Below are 12,391 nucleotides of genomic sequence, written 5' to 3'. Positions count from 1 at the left end.
TCCTCTTGGTACATAAGTAAGAATCTGTTTAGGCCATCTAGTGCGATCCATCCTTTCGACATGTTTTTTCCACTGATGTCGATATTGTTGAACAGAATTAACTATAGGATCCATTTTGAGTTCCTGCAATATGTCCACATTTTTACAGTGTTCCAGCAAAGAGCATCCTGCTGTTCGTCTCATGAACCTAATTTCCGCTGTCGTCAGCCTTTGCTCATCAGCTTTTCTGATTGTCCATGCCTCGCTACCGTAAGTGAGGACCGGTCGAGCTAGTGTTTTATATACCTTTAGCCTTGTATGTTTCTGAACATGGGAGGATTTGAAGACGGTGTTAATGACGCCAGTGATTTTTATAAATTTAGATATTTTGTTCGACATATCTTCATCAGTGATGTAGGAGAGGTTATAACCTAAATAGTTAAAGGAATTAACACGTTCAATTAAAGTATTATTTATCATGATCTTACTTGGAATTGGGTTCTCTCCCGAAAATGCCATGACTTTTGTTTTCTCTTTTGAGATTTCCATATTGAAATCTGAGGCAGTTATTTGCAAATTATAAATGGCTCTTTGTAAAGCATCCTCTGTTTTAGCGATAATAACCTGATCGTCAGCAAACATTAGTGTATCGAGAACTGTGTTTCGATTAATTTGAATTCCAGCGTGATGCCTTTGCCTCCAAATGTATAAAATATGGTTCATAGATATAATAAACAACAGAGGGAAAAGACTGCATCCTTGTCTAACACCTTGCTTTTTGGAAGCCCAGCTAGTAGTTCCGCATTCAGTTCTTATGGCAATTTCATTTTGTTGATATAAATTATAAATGGAGAGAATGATTTGGTTTGGCACATTATCATAGCGTAAAATCTCTAAAAGTTTATTTCTATCAACGCTATCAAATGCTTTTATGAAATCAATAAAACCAAGTGGGTTGGAATATTAAATTCTCTCTGCTTTTCCCAATGCATGTTTGTTAAAAAATATAACTGCAAATGCTGCAGAATACATACAAGATGTAATGTGCATATAAAACAGGGCTCTAATAATGACACTATGAATAATCTATCATTTTATAGTATAAAGTATCTTCTGCTATGTATGTTCCACAGTATTTGCTCTAAATTCAGCGATATTTTCACGAATTGTAAGACATACTGAAGAGTTTAATGCTAACATAATCCAAGTTTCATTTTAAATGACATGCAAAATGCTTACCAAATATATCTCATTTTAATGCCAAATGAAAAATAGGCAATACAAATAAGATTTGTTTATTAATCAAAAATTAAACATTACACATTAATGAATCAACAAATACAAGGTTAATACTAGTAGAGAAAACATTTGCAATGACAGTGAAATGAAGTCAGGACAGTAAGATTTTTCAAGTGATAAAAATTTGTACAGCAGTGCATTATAAAAAATTTCAACATTAAGTATATAAATGGCTACAAGGTGAAAGCACAGCTAATTTTCTTTTGAACTGAATCACATACAAAATTTCTTTCTCATAAATACCTAGTCACGTGGATATACAATATTCAGTAGTGCAACACTAGAAAACATGTAAATAATGCCCTTCCAAACCAGGTGGTATTATTTTGCACTAAATGTTAAGTTTGTGTTAGCGGTAATTAATGACGGGGAAAATGTGTTATATCTTTACTTATTTATACAATGGCAGGCAGAGATCTGCTTCCAGAAGACGTGCTAACAAAGGTTAGGATATCAATAAATAATACGATATAACAATATGTTGATTATAACTTATAATTTGTAGCTTACACCTTCCACACGTAAAAATGTTTAATGTTACACGATATGCAGTAATCTATCATCTCCATTTACAACAGATGATGTTGAACTTTGCACTATGAATGAGATCTAATTTTGGTACAGTATTATATTATAATAATAATTAAAAAAATAATAACAGAATGTTAATATTTACAGTACTATGTACTACTTAGTATAGAGTCAGTAATTTCGTGGACTAGCGGCCATGTCGCACTGTATCCCAGAATTCATTGCATGTACAGTATGTTGTCGAACAAATGGCTAGCCTTTGTGAATGTTTGTACGTTAGCATAGGTGTCTAATTTACAAGCTTATGCAATTTGTGGAAATTGCCTGCACACGTTGCAGATGCAAGTTTGATTTGAGCAAGTTCCTATCGTATCTGCAGACGAACCAAGGTTTTATGCAAACAACTAAATCTAATGTGTGGCATTACGAATTTCACAAGGACAACTGATTATACAACAATATACTGGCCAGGAAGTGGCTAGAAATTGATTGTAGAGCCATTTGGAGATGAGTGCTCGTGTGTTGAGTTCTCCAACTATAATCAGTTTTTTTTTTGCACGTCAAACGTTAGGCAAGTTTATTCCTGATAATGCTCCAACAACTGTATGGTGAAGAAGCCGCAGTCTGAAGTAATACAATAAGTTAAACATTTTGTAGAAAATGGTAATCCAATCAAAGTCTTTTAGTTGATACCAGAAAATATTTTCAGGACTTTCCGAGCAATTTTAGCAGCAATGCTGGCAAAGTGCATCATAGCTAGAAAAGGCTAATGCACATGAGTCATAATTACATCAAAAGCGTAACAGTCGCTATAGATCACGGAATTAATGACTCTACCACGTATTATTATTTTGTTAACATTAAAATACTAATAATATAATGTAATGAAGTGTAAATATATTGCAATGTTTATCAGGTAAAAGATCAAACCTCTGAATTAATTTCTATACAATAGAGGCCTCGTTTTGGATGGTATAATTATAATTAAACACTTTATTTGTAACTTTGTGATCAATTTTTGTCTCGCAAACTTATAAAATACACCCACCAGTTCGTGTTCTGTTAAAATGGGATATAACACTGTATATAATTCAGTTTGCCAGTCTGAAGCAGCTGCGACTTCACTGACTGAAACACAATTCAATGAAAGTCCTTTGTTACTAAATAAAAATCAGTAGCAGTATGGTATAAGAGTAGGATAAGAAGTACAGTACATCAGATCTCTTTTAAGAGGGGGGGGATTTCTGTTTATAGCAGTTATAAATTTTTAATGTTTATACTATGATATATATGAGTAAACCCGAATACTGAGATTTTAAAGTAACGTGTTATCAAAACTATTTTTGCTATGACACCTGCTTTAAAAATAACGAAAAAGCGTATTTAAAAATGTCTCGTCGACTTTTTTTGAATAAGGATTTTACTGCATTAAAAACGAAGTTTGTAGAAACCTGCAGTTGATAAATATAATATGTACATGAAATTTCGTAAACTTACTTGAGGCTTAGATCTTCATACCGAATCATTCATATGAATATGAAATAACAATAACTGGCAGCAGATAAACATTTCTTCGTAAGATAAGTACAGATTCAGTAAATCAAAGAAATTCACATAATCTGAAACAGGAATGCAAATATATTCAATTAAGATTTCTCCATTCATGATTGTCTAAAATCATTTCAAGAACAAAGACACGAGATAAAAAGTGTCATTGTGAACACGGTTAATTAATCCATTGGCATCTGCAACATTTGCTACAATATCCATTTGTTTCCATAGGGTACAATATCTTCGTAATGCAATAAGAAAAGATATACAGTAAAATCCCTCGTATCCAGCACCCAGATAACCGGCAATATCAAAACAACGGCACTTTTGGCTAGCCCCCCCAAAAAAAAGTCATTCAAGTGAAAAGGAAGAGTTGGACGAAGATTTGAGTGGTTTTTGTAGATCGCACATGCCACATTGTTCACACGTGAAAACATAGACAGAAAACCCCGTTATTTAGATTGGAGAGTGTCGGTAAGTTTCAGCTTGGCTCTTGCAAACAATGCACAGAGATATCTTTAAATTTACCACTTGAACTCTCCCGTTTTGAGGGGGTGTTGGATGAGTCTAAATAGAAAAGTGTGAAATTCTCTGTTCCTACAGAGCGTAAAAGTTTCATTTGTGTGATAAATAGCATAATTGCTACTACCCCTAAGTGCAAGAGGAAAATCCTCACACTGAAGCAAAAGCTTGAATTACTAAAGAAAATGGAGAGAGTAGTAGAACCAAATTAATGAACGAATATAAAGTTGGAAGTTCAACTTTATACAATATGTTGTTGTTTTCTAAAGCCAGGCGTTTGACAATAAAGTCATTTGACCTCTTGCACTCCAATATTTTTCAAAGATATTATCATGGTCAGCCACTGAAGCACAGATTTTGAGGTGTTCCGAACCCATTCCTTGGTTTGAGTTGCATAATGGGCAGTTAGGGGACTGATATATTCCAATTCTATGCAGGTGCTTGGCCAAACAATCATGGCCCGTTGCCAATCTAAATGCAGCTACGATATAAAGAAACAAGGGCAGTCAACTCCGACGATTCATAAGCAACACTGAATATACGAAAGTTGCGGAAAATCGGAAAACTCTACATCAGTCCCACTGTGAAGAATTAGATCGTGTTCGCAATTAAAAGATCTGAGGGAATGTGCATTTCTGGGCTGATGCTACAAGAAAACACCAAGGAATTGCACCAGAAAATGAAACTGCAAGGTGAGTGTGGATTTTCCATTGGGTGACTTAACAGATTCAAAGAGAGACAGTGTATTAATTAGTTCCAGAAAATTGTGTCTGAGAGTAATGTTAGTGTGGAACAAATATATAATGCAGACGAGACTAGGCAGAGGTGTAGAATTGTACAGCCAAGTACCTAAAGCCAACGCCTGGATTTTTAATAAGTCTGGACTATCTACATCTGAATGGGTAACCTGCCTCAAAATGAATGCCAATTTAGCAGCAGTTAGAGGAGTACCTGGTCGCTCTTTGGACGGATCCTGGTGCAGACATGGCTGCCCGGAGACTGAAACCCTTGCCCACGTCCAAGGTCAGTGTGACAGAGGTTTACTCCTCCGAAATGCCAGACACCATCATGTTCGATCCTGAATTGCAACTGCTTTAAGAAAAAAGTCTTGGACAGTAGAAGAGGAAGTTTTTTGCATTGCTACTAATGGCTCCTCTAGACGTATTGACATCATAGCGTATTCCCAAGGATATATAATTGATCCTACCATAAGGATTGAAACAGGGAGTAGCCAGCCGCAGGATGTCAATCAAGAAAAGATCAACATTTATCTGCCAACAGTTGATTACTTCAAAGCAAAATACCAGCTGGAAGACATTGAGGTGATTGGTCTTCTTATTGGAGCTCGTGGTGTGATTCCCAAGTTCTTTGAACGCTTCAGGAAGACTTTTGAACTACCACAGACACTTACTGCTGACATCATAACTTCAGTTTTGAAACGCTCTTGCCAAATTCTGAGTCATCATATTCACTCTGTTTAATTTTTTTTATTTATTCACTTTCTATTCATATATGTTTATTTTAATTTTCTTTCTACAAAATTTATGTAAACATTTAATATTGCAAAATTCATGTAGGAGAATATACTGAGTCCTTCTGGGCTACCTCCAATGGGAGGCAGTAATTATTATTATTATTATTATTATTATTATTATTATTATTATTATTATTATGGAGGTGTCTTCCTACAGCAACACTGGTGTGTGCAACGGAACTCTCACCTAAGGGCTTCAAACAAAACAAAGCTCGTTCAGTGAATATTCGAACCAGAAATTTGTGTATTTTTGTGTTAAGTGATGTGTTTTAATAAGGAAAATTCACAGAGTTTTTTGTTATTTAGTTATGATCAAGTGACTGAGAAATAAGCTTCATATGATTGCAGTTTCAACAGGTTGGCATCATAAAATACGAACAGGTAATTTGTTAAAATACTTATTCAATTATCCGAAATTTGCCTGGTCCCATTGGTGCTGGTTAAGAGGGATTCTACTGAAGGTAACATCAGACAACAGGATAAGTAAATTTATGTCTGAAAACTGAATATCATATAACTGACATACAGGCAGAATTAGAAACAAAAGCTATACACTTTGCATCCGCCATGTTTCTCTATTTCCATTCATTTCCAACATTCTCTCCCACAGAAAAAAAATATTTGTTCGAACATGTACAGTTATTACACTAGTGAGTTTTGAAATTCTCTGTCTAGTTTTACTGCTACATGTAATTAACAAGAGAGAATACAATGTCGTACATCCTCCTTCGATATTTAACTATATATACATAAAACCATCCGTATCAGTGGCCTTGTCATATTACTTAACATGTTCTAAAATATTTTGATATTTTTACAAGAAAGTTTACTCTATCATGGAACTCTTCCACAATAAAATAAGTAACTTATATCCTACAGAGTTTAATATAATCTGAGCTTAGAATGTTATAATAAGAAAACGAATATCAGCAACATAGGTGTATCGAACATTCCAAGAGACATGTGTTAAATTTTAGAATGTATCTAAGAAGCTGACTTCTGTTCTTCATAATAATGAATTATTTACAATGTTAAAAAACTAATATATGAAGTATATATAATGTAATGAAATTATATAAATTTTTATCACTCTTAACGATTTTGTGATAAAAATCTATAACTGAAATGCTGACTACAACACAATGAAGCAAAATGGTCGCTACATTGTGATCTACCACGAGTCTTCATCAGTGTTCGTGATGGTAACAGCTGTTTTGAACACTCTGTTGTAACATCTTCGCAGAATCTGTGGAACAAAAATTCATACATTAAGGACTGCTACAAAATCCATGACTGTTACTAATACCATCACACATGAGGCTCGTAACACACTTGCAGAGTTTTCGCCAGCGAGAAATGTGTTGCGAGGAAATTTAAAAAATTGATAACATGGATTCAAATGGACGTCCACACACTGGAAGAGATTCTCGTTCGAGGCAAAAACTTCGCACGAGTTTCTAGCTGGAATCGGTAGCTCAGCAAATTTTCTTGACACATTTATCAAAGATGTCTGACATTTATACTCTTTATGATGATTAAATGTAGAAAAAGATATCACAGGTGGCGATGAATTGTATTGTTTTTATTTGAAAATGAGGAAGATGGCTGATGATTGCAGTCAGAAACTTATCGAACTTGTTCGATGTCACCCATAGGCCTAATAATATGATACACGGGATGAAAATTATAAAAACACGAAACTTAAAGAAGAAATCTGGAGACAAATATCAGATTATCTGAAAATAAATAGGGCTATATTTTATTTTGATGAGATTTAATAGTATTGATTAAACATTTGAAATAATGTATCTATATGTCTTAACAGTTTACGTAATTTTAATCGGAATATAGCAAAGAATTCTCTATCATATCATGAATGGCAAAAAAAAAAAAAAAAACTGTGGTCCATTGAACCTGAAATAACGCCTAAACGTATCATCATTCAAATCGAAACCAGTGTCCAAAACTCGCCCTTATTTTCGTAAGATACAATGTGATTTTCAGATATTTCTGGCTTTAATTTTAGGCCTACTTCTTCTTTTCATGAACAAAATATGTTCATGTAACTCCATTTCCTCATCATCTGAATACTCAGATTTAACATAGCATTCGTACGTAATTTGTAAAGTACGACAATATACTTACAGGTTATACATTTAAGTACGACAATATACGTAAATACATAACCTATAATATTTCCCCCAACGAGTCATTACTATAAGCAGAAAAATGCTTTCTGCATGAAGGCAGTGCATAGATGATCATAGCGAGGTGTGATCTGTGATACCGAGAACTCGCCAAGTGTGTGGAGGAAGGCTCTTTGCCTCTTTCTCGCAACATATTTCTTGCTAGCGAAAACTCTTCAAGTGTGTTACAGGCCTGACACCCCAGTACTGGTTGGATGACCGTTCACCTCTGCTGAGGCATGTGGATATAAGGCCAACAGTTGGTTGGCCTCAGCTTTCTATGGGCTTTTGCACCCAGGATTATTAATGGCATTTCTTAATGTCATATATTCTTATAGCCTAAGGCTGGGTGCACACAGAATCAGACACAGCACAGCGTGACTCTTCGTGACAACTGAACTGCTGGCCGTGTGCATTTGGAGAACTGGCTAGAAAATGCCGTCAAAGAATGAGGACTGTCCATATCAGAAATTCTATTGTATTTGGCTATTATTTCCTAAAGACACCTAAAAATCCATGCAGTTGAAAGAGTCTTAGAATTAAATACTACCAAGGTACCAATATAGTGCACAAACGTCATTTTGTATGATGAAAGAGTAATGGAACGGAGAAAAATTCTCTCTGGCGCCGGGATTTGAACCCGGGTTTTCAGCTCTACGTGCTGATGCTTTATCCACTAAGCCACACCGGATACCACCCCAGCGTCGGACAGAATTGTCTCTGATTAAGTTCCAACTCTCTGTTCCATTACTCTTTCGTTGTATGATGACGCAGAATATCTGCATGGAAATATCATATGTACTTCGGTACATTAGAATAATATATATGTTATGCGTAAATCACTTCGTGATTTAAGACGGCGCTTATTCCGTCAGATCCCGGCCAACTAGTCACTCATAACGAGTGCACCTCAGCACATGTGTGGACTTCGGTCTTATGTTCATAGACATCTATGACGTAGTGCAGAGGGCAGCCACTAGAGGGAACCCAAGAGTTGGAACTTAATCAGAGATAATTCTGTCCAACGCCGGGGTGGTATCCAGTGTGGCTTAATGGATAAAGCATCAGCATGTAGAGCTGAAAACCCGGGTTCAAATCCCGGCACCGGAGAGAATTTTTCTCCGTTCCATTACTCTTTCATCGTATGATGATGCAGAATATCTGCGTGGAAATATCATACGTACTTCGGTACATTAAAATAATAAAATAATATATGTCATTTTGTATGTTTATGACTACTTCACGAGTCACAATAATGAAAAATATATTAAATCAATAATGAGTGACAGTATAAAGCAATAAGTAGACCTACTACAAATTATTATTAATTGAGGGCGTCACCCAAATAAGGGCGTATACAGCAAAATGTAGTTCCGATATAAACTGATTTCAATGTTTGTAAGCTGTCAGATTCATCATAGTTGCGTCGAAAAAAATTATTCATTACTGTTAAATAGTTTCGAGGATATTTAAAACAAAATTATTGAAACATAACAGCAAATAGTATATTCTGCTATTAGTAAATAAATATAATATGGAACTCAGTATACACCCTTTTTCCGGCGACAATATGTTTTAGTAGTGTTTTTAATTATTCTGATTTTCTAGGTGTCTAACTTTGCACGAAAATTAATTATATATGGGAACATCTCGTACTTTATTAATAATTTTGTCTTAAAAAGTAAAATAAAATAAATTCAACAAAATAAAATATGCATTTACTGTAACACATTAAATAAAAATATTGAATAATTACGCAAATAGGCCTACAAAATAACATTACATTTTCAGTTTATGGTTTTCTTGTTCTTACATGTTATTTTTTTCTTTGTACATCACTATTGTTGCTTAGAGTCATCTTCGCCATTGTGTGATGATGTCCCAGCTTTATTCAGAATTGAGTTCAGCCAACTTTGGCCATCTTCATTAAAAACTGTAACAGTTCTCTTAAGTTCTTCACCTTGGAGGGTTCCAAAGGCACTGGGTTCATTTGTGTTGGACTCAAAAGTTTCAGCTGTGACATTTCCATTCCCATCTTCCAAATGTTGAAGGGAACAAATGATGCAGAGTATGAGGTCCAAGCTGAAAATATCCCTGATGTCCTGTGTTTATACTTTTTCATCATGATTGTATGAGGACGATTTAAGTGTGTACCCCTTTGATCATTGAGGATTCACAAGTTTATTCTGAATCGTTGTTAATCATTTCTCTAAAATTTGCAATAGAATCAATAGAAAGTTTCGACACACATTAATTTTTTTACTCCCATTATAGAAAACACTATGTTTCCACAAATTATCCCTATTCTTGAATGATTGAAGTTTCTTAGTTTTTAGGTTCACTCTTTCAAGGCAAGAAGTAATAAAATGATATTGTTCTAATTTCGAACCCATGTCCCAAAAGCGTTTAAAAATAGAGAGTTGATCGTCCTTTGAAATTTCGTCTGTACACATTTTCATATATCATGTTCTTACTGGTGTAATGACTTCTCTTCCATTTCCTTGCCTGTACAAGTTGTGTATGACTTGCCAATGTTTCTATTCACTTTTCTTTCTTCGGTTTTTCATTTAGTTTTGTTCACAAGCTTATTTTTTTCTTATATTTTCGGTCATGATTCACTGCTGCATCCGACAACCTGAAGTAGGCCTAAACATCGAATATTAGCCTACTACATTACAGCTTGCAACAGCATGTGAGTGCCACTATAGTTCACTCGTTCAACGTAAACACGTAACATTGTGTCCTGTGTTAAGTATTGAAGCTAGACTGACGAAAATTTGCTACAGTGTACTATACGCATTCAAATATCTAATCCCTTGATTGTCGGAAAATGGGCGTACAAGGGTATACGCCGTTATTCGGATGATGTCCTCAATTTTATTATTATTCACCTGGTGCTTTCACCTCATTTGCAATTTTCTCCCACATTATTGTCGTGATATAGTTTCAAAGTGGGATTGTACAGATACAGAACGTATCTTTCCTGTACTAAAACAACTAATTTATCTGCATCAAGCTCCATTCCGAATAATGTGCACTACACAACAATAGTATCTGTAGATAGTGGAAGCGTGTAATTGTGAATGTGGCTACTGACACATGCAGTTGTCAGACAGTTTGCCTGCGAACAAGTTAAAGCAGTCATCCAATGTTGTCTCCTCATGTCTGCTTGCGACCATCTCGTCGCATCTGATTCTGTGTGCACCAGCCCTAAGAGGTGGACAAAGAAGGCCAAGGATAGGAAAGAATGGGCTAAAGAAGGCTATAGTTCTCAAAGGACCGTAACGTCCAGGAGTAAGTAAAAGTAAGTATATCTTTATAGCTTGTCGAATGAATGAAGGTAGCAGAATCAAGAATTAAGTTTTGGACACACAAGTAAAAAATTATTCTAATGACATTGTATGCAATCTATACTACTAACTCATAAAACTTGCAGTTTCTTCCACAAATTGTAATTTTGTTGGAGAATTGCTTTTGAAGATTGCTTGCTAATGTTGAATGAATGAATAGCCTGGTAATGTCCCGTGTAGGGGAAAGGCCTCCTAAGAAAGGGGTGGCTCGATGTAACTTACTTGGTGAGCCATTCCAAGTAAGACTTGTGCCACTCTGATATAATATATCACTAACACTAACTTGCACTGATGTAAATAAAAATATCGATTTTGTTTGCTTGTTTGATTTTTCAGTTATTCAATTCAATTTTAAAAGAATTTTCTAAGTTGTTGTAATATTTTGAGAACTACCCTTGTCGCATGTTATTTGGATTAAGAGACTCAAATGGACAGGTCATCTAATTAGGATGGAAGAACATCGAGTCCCAAAGAAGGTATTTTCAGGAGATTTCGGAGGAGGAAGGCCGGTGGGAAGACCACGTAACAGATGAGAAGATGGTGTCTGTCAGGATGCACTGCAAATCCTCAAAATCCGGAACTGGAGAGTCGCAGCACAGGATCGACAAGTTTGGTGGAGTGCAACTGGGGAGACGATGACCCAAAAACGGGCCGACGTGCCATAGAAGAAGAAGTTGTAATATTTTAATCAAGGTCTGGGTGAAGATCTTGTAGATTCTTCAAACTGTCAAGTTTTCTTTCTTTTGGGGTACAATTTAGTAGTTTAGGTTCCTGATATAAATTATAAACATCTTATTGTATAGTTTACTCTGTTATCGTGTGATTGTCTATTTTCTCCACAACCTCATGTTAAAGAAGAAGTCCAGTTTATTTTTCATTTTGGTGAGAGCTTATATTTCACATGTCTATTATTATTTATCATTTGACGATCTGATTCATATTAGAATTTGCAAATTATACAAACTTTGGCTTTGTTAATCTTTCTTACAGTCGCTTAAACTCATGCCTACAGTTCACGTATTTGATGTTAAATATTAATCCAAATAATACCAGTACTCAAAATGGACCAGCATACATCAGTGTGTTTTTTTAACTTCAGAATTTTATATTAGCACTTTACACTCACGAAAAAATAATATATCAGTTCATTTGCAAATATCGTTTTATTAAAATTAAAAGATGTAGGCAGAGGTTGGTTAAAATCAGGCATTTCATCTATATTATGTTAAAATAAATTCCTGGCAATAAAACATGTAATTTTGAAGATAAGTTGAAAAAGAAATGCCCTATGCTTAACTGTTATAGACTGTAAGGTAGGTCTAAAGCATATTATTATTTTATTATGTCTGTGTGTTTTATATGAATAATTATTTAGTACAAAGTGACGATTTTAGAAAGCAATTTAATAAGAATATTTCATGAAATCGTTAATACCGTAA

The 12,391-nt window shown here is 34.9% G+C and overlaps 1 protein-coding gene across 6 annotated transcripts in view; it reads right to left on the bottom strand.

Annotated features, from left to right (window-relative positions):
• Positions 1-1,258: 1,258 nt before the first annotated feature.
• Positions 1,259-12,391, bottom strand: part of Maf1 (repressor of RNA polymerase III transcription Maf1) — a 32,947-nt gene continuing 21,814 nt past the window's right edge. For 2 of the 6 annotated variants that reach the window (XM_069836257.1, XM_069836260.1), the window contains exon 7: positions 1,259-6,662. The gene's annotated coding sequence lies outside the window, so the exon portion shown is untranslated. The remainder of the gene's footprint in view (positions 6,663-12,391) is intronic. The other 4 variants (XR_011334046.1, XR_011334047.1, XM_069836258.1 and 1 more) reach the window with 4 other exon arrangements.

This window comes from Periplaneta americana, chromosome 9, assembly GCF_040183065.1.
Source record: "Periplaneta americana isolate PAMFEO1 chromosome 9, P.americana_PAMFEO1_priV1, whole genome shotgun sequence".
In the NCBI taxonomy this organism is placed as follows: Eukaryota; Metazoa; Arthropoda; class Insecta; order Blattodea; family Blattidae; genus Periplaneta; species Periplaneta americana.
This window is presented reverse-complemented; position numbering and strand designations above follow the sequence as displayed.